Here is a 9,822-nt window from a genome sequence, read left to right on the forward strand (position 1 = left end):
TTATAGAGTGGCTGCTTCCCTTTCCCTGGGAACTTTTACAGCAACACACCAAGGGTCCTGTAGCTGTTTTCTCCCTTTGCCTTCTCAAGCACCGTGCAATAACACTGTTGGTTGTTACTGTCACCTTTACTGGATTTTCAACTGCCCATACCTTTGTGAATTGCACCACTGTTGAATTTTCTCCCACTACCTAGTTCCTGTTGGACCTTATATGTTGTTAACCAGTAAGAGAGCATATTCTCCAAGGCTGTCCTGCATAAAGAGAGGGGCATCTGCTCTGGAAGCCTCGGGCCTGGGAGACAAATAAACAAGTCTAGGGACTGTAAATCCGCACACATATGTGCCATGTTGGCAGTCAGTGGAATGTACTACATGTCACCATGATTTTCAGATATATAGAAATGCCTTAGTGAGCCCCCATAAAACACAGCTTATTTGAAAATGTGAGGGTCACCTTACCTGATGTCTTTGTACATCCCATCAGATAATTTGTGTTAATAGTAATAATGACTACTTCCATTCTGGCTAAGGGCATATTTTTGAATACACGGATCATTCTCACATACAAAAAAGCTGGGACCTAGTTCTGAGATGTTCATTGTGACAATACTGTTTGGGGTCTGAAACCAGAAGGTGGGATCAAATGATTCATTTTAAAATGTTCTTACGAGGAATGAAAGAAAGGTGACTAGGCCAGATCTGGAAAAAAGGTTTCATAAAATTATTTCTAACTTTTTTATTTCAAGAAGGAAGTTTAGGTTCTGAGTCTTAGGGCGCAGGAAGAATGAAAGAAAAGAAATGACTACACTCCATTCTCGTCTCAGCTACACCTTGTCCTTTGTGTGACCTGCTGTGGCTCAAGCAGTGAACAGAGTCGACAGAACACAAAAATAAACATCTCCGAGGGCCTGTGGAATTTGATGGCCTGTGTAATGTGGGGCAGACAGCAGGCAGCATGCCAGGCTCTGCAGGTGAGCCCTCCCAAGGCCCATACTCCTTTTTAACCACTCGGGAAAAGGAAAGAGATGTGAAGCCTGGTAGAGAAGTTCTACTTCTAGGCTTGCTTGCCCCCACTCTATTGCCAGAGCCTAGACTTGCCCTGTGTTCCCAGTGAGATGTAGTCACTTAGCGCTTCCTGACTTAGCTTCTGGGAAGGCTGGTTACAGTGACCACAAAGAACAGAGAAAGAATGGGTAAACTCTTTCGCCATTTCTCAAGTTCCTTGTATCACATGCCTATGTGATTTAAGAAAATATTCAGACGTGAGAGTTGGAGAAGTTCAATGCTTGTTGACTACTATTTTGCTTCTAGCTACCAACTTAGGCTCACTTCTAAACAATGGTTCTCTCAATATTCCATAATTCAAAGGGTTAACTTCTAGCTAGCTAACATATTTGACTCACTGTCCCTCCTGTCTCCACAATATGACAGTGTATAGCAATTACAGACAGAGGAAATGTGGTACTGACAGGCTGTAAGTTGTTCTTCAATAACAGGCTTCCTAGTGATCAAAAAAAAAAAAAAAAAAAAAAAGACCTTGTGCAATATATCTCAAACCCCAGGTTCTCCTCTGGAATCAAGATGCCTTTAGTATAATGTGATCTGACTTAGTAATGCCATGTTCTGCAACTGTGTAAACAGGGGTTAGAGAGCGTGCAGGATAACATTGAGTTAGATGAAAAATTATTCGATGGACTGCATAAATACAAAGCACCAGCTTCATGCCAGGCCTTTTGTCTATACTTAGGATGTAATGTCTGTCTCCATCTCAGCCATCTTGATCTCAATAGCATCATCAGTCTATATGATCCATGTCCCAAAGAAGATTCTGCTCAGGGCTCCCACTTACTCCAATTCTCCAAATAAGAGAGAAAAGAACTCTGTTACTGTTGAAAATGGAGCTCTGGGACAAGTTCTTGCTCTTAAACTACCTTGTAATCAGCTTAGCAATAAACACTCTCTGATATTGCCTGGAGTTACAGACTGTGTTATCAGGAGCTGAATGGGTGGGGAAATATTTTCCTTTCTGTGCTGGTGGAAACACTGGTTGTCCCCGCTCCTTCCTTTCTTTTGGGTCAAATCACATGTGGATCACTTGGGTGTTTGTTCTGGGGGTTTTATATACAGTATTTCTAGCTTCAAAATACCAGACACAATGGAGAAACTGTTGCAGCTTCTTCTGCAAAGGTCAGCGTTACAATTTAATGCCCAAAGGTCCCTGACACACATCCAAAGCCTTCTGGTGGAAGCTGGCAGTTGTTTGCTTGTTACTAGGATCTGCCTGAGGACTAATAAGAGAGAAACAGACAGGAAGAAAGAAAGAGCAAAACAGTGGTCTTTCTTTATGCAAGAATAGCATCTTTTTTTGCCGTGACACAAGAGGAAAGCCATTAAACAACACAAATAAGTAACTCCTTGTTCAACTAAAAGCACATACCTAACACCAAGGACTCTAAATTGACAATAACAGCTTGGACCAGGCCAAAGCCTATCCAAATTGAACAGAAATTTTTGTTTTCTAATAATGGTCTCCCATATCAGTCCTTGTATATGAATTTGCCCCTGGATGAGAGTGCCCCTCAATGTTGTTGCATGGATGTAAAGGCTCAGAGACTCTTCTGAAATTCTCTCCTAACATACTTGGAAATTTGTCCTTTAATAGTCTCTAATGTACACGGTCCCTTGGCGTTTCCTAGCCAAAGGCCAGAATGTTGAATGAACCTTGGATCTTGGGTGGGGTAGAACTAGACATTTACTTGTTTAAAATGAGTGCAAAATGTGACTGACAGGCAAGTAGTTCCTCAGTGAATATTCATGAGAGACCTACAGTTAGCTGGGCTTAGCAAATGGAGCCAGGCACTGATGCCAGGACACAAAGCCAAAAGGATACTTCCAAGACCAAGTATAGATACTTCCTCCTGCTTCTACACAAACAGGCTTATCTAGAAAGACCAGATTCAAATGGTTAGAACACCCTAAGCACTATGAATGTTATACCCCCACAGAATGCCTTCAAAGTGTAGAAACAGCAGCAATAGAATCTACTCTGAAGTCTTACAATTTCTTTGTTTCTGTCATAAATCTAAATTCTTCACAAGTCTGATTTTTAAGTGAAGGTAAGAATGGGAAATTCTTTTGTGTGTGTGTGACAGAGTTTCTCTGTATTGCTTTGGAGTCTGGCATGGAACTTGCTCTGTAGACAAGGCCTCTGCCTCCCCAGTGCTGGGATTAAAGGCATGTGCCACCAATGCCCAACTTGTGTCCTTTCTTAAAAATGTCTATCCCCATATTTTAAAGATCTTTCCCATTTTCTTCTAGCATTTTTATAGTTTTTACTTTTGTGCTCATATCTGTTGCCCATTCAGAGTTGGTGTGGCTTAAGACCCTGGGTTTATTTCCCCCCATGAATTAGTCTATTCTGCCCTGATTATCTCATTGGCAGTATCACGTGGTATTGTTTACTTTGGTTTAGAATAGGCTTTAAAATCAGTTGGTAGGTCTTCAACCTGTGTTCACTCTTTTAAAAAAGTATTTATTTTTATTTTATGTGAATTAGTGTTTTGCCTGCATGCTTGTCTTGGCACCACATGTGTGCCTGATGCCAGCAAAGGCTAGAAGAGAGTGCTACATCCCTTGGTACTGGAGTTACTGACCACTCTATGTGGGAGCTAGCACCACTCGTGTAGGCACTAGGACCTGAATCCAGGTCCTCTGTAATAGCAGCAAGCACAGTTAACTTCAGAGCCAACAATCTAGTCCCAATTCTTTCTCTTAAAAATTCTTTTGGCTTTTTTAGAGCTTTCATATTTTCTTACAGATTTTAGAATCTGCTTGTCATTCTCTATTAAAAAAAAAAACTATTGGCATTTTGGTTGGGATTTCATTGGAATTATTTGTCAATTTGGGGAGGGATAATACTCTCCAAGTATTGAAATCAGTAAACATGGCTTGTCTATTTCTCTGTCTCACAGGACTCCTTAAATTTCTCTCAGGGCTGTTTGTAGTATTTTCAGTAATATGTGTATGCACATTATAGTAAATTCACAAGCATTTCTAATTCTTCAGACTTTATAAAGTAGTATTTTAACTCCAACTTTGAAATAAATTTTTAAAAATTATTATTATGTGTGTATGGGCATTTTGTCTTCATGCATGTCTGTATTCCATGTGTATTCCTGGTGCTTCCATGTCCAGATGAAGTTAGATTCCCTAGAACTGGTGTTATAGATGGTTGTGAGCCATCGTGTGAGTTCTGGAAGTAAGAACTGGAAGAGCGGCCAGTATTCTCAAACCCTGAGCCATTTCTCCATTTCCTAAACTCCAATTTGTAATTGCTTATCATTGACATAAAAATAGAATTTAGTATAAAAGTAGTAACAATAAATTCCAACTAATTGAAATTAATAACCTTTGTTTTTCAAAATGTAGCACAAAGAAGTGAACAAGCCATAAAGAGTGAGAAAATATTTGCAGTGTATGAATTCATATCTAGAATAAATAATTCTTATATCCCAATAAAGTGAGAGCTTAGTGGTTTAATAGGTGCTTCATACAAGAAGATTTATGAATAGTTAATTATTTTGTGAAAAGTAGTTACCAGGGCAGTACAAATCAGAACTAAAATGGGAGCACTGGCTACACACTGGGATAGCTGAAATAAACGTATCTCAGTACCAAGTATTGCCAAGACTGAGAGGTATTTGGAAGTCAGTATGATGCTGACAGTATCACACAACCATTTCAAGTAGCTTGGCTGTTTTTTCTTATAGGTATATATTTATGTAAGACTCAGCAGTGTCATTCCTAGAAATTTACTATAGAAAATAAAACATATGTCCACAAAACACTTGTACACCATTGTTCATGGTTTTATTTATAACGATCTTAAAACTGGAGTCAACACTAATGTCCATCATAGGTGAATGAATGAACAAACTGTAATGGGTCCATAGTACTGACTACTAAGGAGCAATGAGGTAGAATTAGCTATGAACAAAGCAAACAGAATGAAGCTCAAAACGTCATCAGATGCTTCTAGAGGTATAGCTCGGTGGTAAAACATATGCTTAAAATGGATGCGGTCCAAGGTTAAGCCCTCGAATTAAAGAAATCTCAGATTGTATGAAATGTTTTTAAAGATTTATTTATTATGTCTACAGTGTTCTTGCCTGTGTGTACACCTGCATGCCAGAAGAGGGCACCAGATCTCATTATGGATGGGCCACTATGTGGTTGCTAGGAATTGAACTCAGGACCTCTGGAAGAACAGTCAGTGTTCTTAACTGCTGAGCCGTCTCTCCAGCCTCACGGTATAAAATTCTTAGCAGACAAATTAGTTTATACCGACAAAAGCAAATCAGTGGTAACCTCATGCTTGGTTTAGTGCATGGGAGCATGATGGAAGCATTAGTTGGTGGTAAAATGTTCTGTCTTGATTATGGTCATGTACTTAGACAAATGCATACATTTGTAAAACACATTGGAATGCAGTCTTTAAAATGATTGTGTTTTGGCACCTGGAGAGATGGCTCAGCAGTCAAGAGCACTGGCTGTTCTACCAGAGGACCAGAGTTCAGTTCCCAGCAACCACATGACAGCTCACTCCTGTCTGTATTTTCAGTTCCAGGGGATCGGATGTCCTCTTCTGACCTTCATAAGCACTGCACTCATACATACACACACACACACACACACACACACACACACACACACACACACACACACACACACACACACGAATCAATAATAAAATAAATCTATAGATGTTTTAGTATATGTAAATCATACCTGGTTTAAAAGTTTAACCATCTTTAAAAGTTTAAAGTATTTGCACACACACTGTCCTTTTCATGCATCATTCAGCTATGTCTAAGGTTTGGCTCCTTGTGAAGAACCTCTCTCCTCTCTTGGGTTTTTCCCCTTAACACGTCTGGTCTAGGAGGAAGCACACGATGTCACAGTGATGGTGGAGGTTGTATTTGTCAGGTTCCTGGTTGTTTCCCAAGTTCTCAGAAGCTGTGCAGAATTAGTCAACAAGTACCCTTTGGGTCTCTCACACCTCACTGTAAAATGATTCCTCTTGTTAGTGTGTAGGTATTGGCATCCGCTCCTGGGGGAATGTGGTTTGTACTCAGTTAAAACATGAATAATTCCATCTTCCTATGAGAGACCTTCAGGATCAGGCATGCGTTTGCCACAGAGTCACTTGTCTCTTTGCCATGGCCTTGGCTTGTGTCATCTGTTTATTGCCTATGTCTTCGTTGAAAATACAGGTGAATGTGTAGGTCAAGGGTTGGAGGGACAACACATAGGCACTGTCTTTGTTTCTTTCTGTTTAAACCCACCACAGAGTACCCAGTAAAGCTGTGTGTTCCCACAGTTAGACATGACCTTCTTATTACAGCTTTGCCTCTAAGTTAATGTATAATTCTCTCTTCACCTCGCAACTTCCCCGTGGCACTCAGAAATGTGGGCAATTTGCCACTCTTTACTTTAAAAAATCTCACCCCTTTAATTCTGTGGCTACTTTGCCTTTCTCCATGGTGGTGATTTCCCCACAACGTGGTCCATGGCTCTTTTCTGTAAATACAACTATTCTAGACAGGACTTGTCTTCTCATTTCCCTAGATCTGTGTGCTTCTGGCTTAGTACTAATGATAGAAAAAGAACACTGAGAGAAACTGGTTTGAAAAAAGGGGAGTTTATCATGAGTTATTTAAAAATATTGCCCATATAACCAGAATACTATATAAATTTTCATAACCAGAATACATATAAATGGTCAAAACACCAGTCAGAATGACAAATTTCATATTTCTTAAATACTAGCAAAGAATGAAGCCAATTAGAGTTTTCAGGCAATGCTCACCCTACGAGGAGACCTATATAATAAGGATGTACTTAGTTCAGGGTTCTGGTTTGGATATGAAGTATCTTCCAAAGAGGCTTATATGTTTAGGGCTTGGTCCCAGCCAGTAGTGCTTATGGAGTGATTGGCTCATGAGCATGCTAACTTCATCAATAGTTTAATTCATCAATGTGTCTGTAGATGAATGGGCTCTTAGCAGGTAGAAAGTAGTAGCAGGAAGCTTGCCGCTGGGCATCGTGTTCTGTCTCTATCTTTCTTGGTATGTCTCTCTCTGTCTTTGCCTGTCTCTGTCTCTGTCTCTGTCTCTCTCTCTCTCTCTCTCTCTCTCTCTCTCTCTCTCTCTCTCTTTCTCTCTCTCTCTCTCCTCTCTCCCTTACTTCCTAGGCAATATGAGATGAGCGATGAGCCATTTTGGTCTATTTCCCCTACCTGCCATACTGTTCTGCCTCATGGGAGGCTCTGCCTTTTAAGCAATGAAACTACCCAACCATGAACTAAAACCATGAATTGTCATCAACTTTTCCTCATTGAACTTGTTTTTCTCATTTGCCACATAGACAAAAAGCTGATATACTACAACTGGCTACCTGAATTAGAGACTAGGTCTCAGTAGTTCAGTGTCCTGTTTTTGTAAGTTAGGAAATGGTGGCAGAGAGGGAGTGACTAGGGTCACACTACTGAATAGGGCCGCTTGGACACAGTCATCGCGATTCCCCTCTCAGCAGTTTTCCATCATAGCACTTTCCCTCCGTTATGGCTGCACAGCTTATAGAGGAAATATACTGCTAATGGGGAAGACACTGGCAACAGGAGACGTGGGAGAAAGAAATCAGTGGAAAGTGACTGTTCAGAGCTTCCAAAACAGGTTCCAGTTTCCTTTTGGCTAGCTGCTGATGCATGAATTCATGCGTTTTCTACAGATAAAGGAAGCCAGTTTAGAAAACTCCAGGGAGGGTAACAGGAAAGAGATGCACCCCTCCTCAAGTGTGGAGCTTTATATCAAGGTTACTGAGTGTTAGCAACCTTTTGCAAGTGATTAAATTCTTTAAAGTAACAAGAGGAGGAAGTGAATTGGGGCTAAATTCCAATTTGTACTCAAAGGGATAGTTTCAGAAGGACATTCTAATAGTTTCTGATTGAGAAAGTCTGAAGCCAGAATAATTTTATATATATAATATATATATATATATATATATATATATATATTAGTGGTTGATGTAAAAATGCAATAATTTAGAGAAGAGTTGCACGATGGCAGTTCTTTGCTTGTTTACAGTTTTAGACATACTGGAGAGTCAGTAAAAGATTTCCTTGCTGTTTTTTGGCAAATATCAGATGGGTTAATCATTTACAAGGACGCTCAAGTTAATATGGTAGGAATGGCTGGCTACTTCAAACTCTCCAGGAAGCTAGCTTCGCTGTGTTGAACCTGCGTGTTTCATCCAGAAGACATATCTATTAACTGACCTGCTTTGAGGGAAACTTGAATGCACTGTTTTGTGATCAAGAATAACCATAATTCTAGCATTGTAGGGTCCCCTTCTCTCTTACCTTGTCACATTTTAGTAGTGTGTGGACATCTTGTTGACAGAAATTATTTGAAATCTCCAGGGCTGGTGTCTAACTGTATCATTTGAAGTCTGCTGAGATACCTGTGGCCATATGTGTCCGGATGCAGCAGCATCAAGGGAGTCTCCTCTGAGGAGAAGCAACACCATTGTGAAAGGGGAAGGGTAGCATTCTTTCCAAGGATTGCACTTTCTGGGAGAACTGTGCGGGGGTTGAATGCTCCCAGAAGTGCTGCTTTGCCTTCTTTAGTCCTGGTGAGGATAGTCGTTGCACTGTGGTCATCCCTGCTCTATAGTCATCCCTTTGCTATGGTCATCCTTGTGCTATAATCATCTATGCACTATAATCATCCCTACACTATAGTCATCCCTGTGCTATGGTCATCCTTGTGCTATAATCATCCCTGAGCTATGGTCATCCTTGTGCTATAGTCGTCCCTAGGCTATGGTCATCCTTGTGCTATAGTTGCCCCTAGGCTATGGTCATCCCTGAGCTATGGTCATCCCTGAGCTATGGTCATCCCTGAGCTATAGTCATCCCTGAGCTAACCAAGGTCATCCAGGTTAACTTTGACTCACAGGAGACCTCCGTTTATCATGTTGTCACTATGGCATGGTGAGGATTGTTGCTTAATTTATTCAGACTTACACAACTGTGTTTGCTTTTTAAAAGATGTCTTTTTCTTTTAAGTAAGGTCGTGTGCCATTGTGCCACTGTAAGAAGGCAAGAGAAGTGGGAAAGACAGGCTTTGATGTAGGTGCTGGGAACCAAACCCTTGATGTTGGGTTATGAGCCTTTGCCTTTAATGACTGAAATACCTCTCCAGCCTTGGACTTATACAATTTTGTATTTTGTTAATGTTCCTTATGAGCAGATTTTTAAAAATTAAACTGTATTACAATATATTAATTGTTCATAATGATAAGTTTCATAAAGACAAAATATATCATGTACCTACCTTTTTTTCTTCTCCTTCCTTCCTGCTAGCTTCTTTCTCCCCCTAGACTAGTAGTTTCCGTCCTGTTGGTCACGACCTATCTAGAGTCCAAACAACCTTTCCACAGGGGTCACATATAAGATATACTGCCTATTCGATATTTCCATTCTGATTCATAACAGTAGTAAAATTATATTTATGAAGTGACAATGAAAGTAAATTTAGGGTTGGGGGTCAGCACAGCATGAGGAACTGTGCTAGGGTCATAATGTTAGGAAGGTGGAGAGCCATTGCTCTAGATAGCTCCACTCCTACTTTCATGTCACACATGGCCTGCAAAATCTTCGGGCCACACATGAGAGAAAACAAGCAATCTTTGTGCTTTGTACCACAGCTACTGTGTCCATTCTATCTCCTGATGGATACCTGGGCTGGTTCCACTACTTGG

Source organism: Cricetulus griseus, chromosome 3, assembly GCF_003668045.3.
Source record: "Cricetulus griseus strain 17A/GY chromosome 3, alternate assembly CriGri-PICRH-1.0, whole genome shotgun sequence".
Taxonomy (NCBI): domain Eukaryota; kingdom Metazoa; phylum Chordata; class Mammalia; order Rodentia; family Cricetidae; genus Cricetulus; species Cricetulus griseus.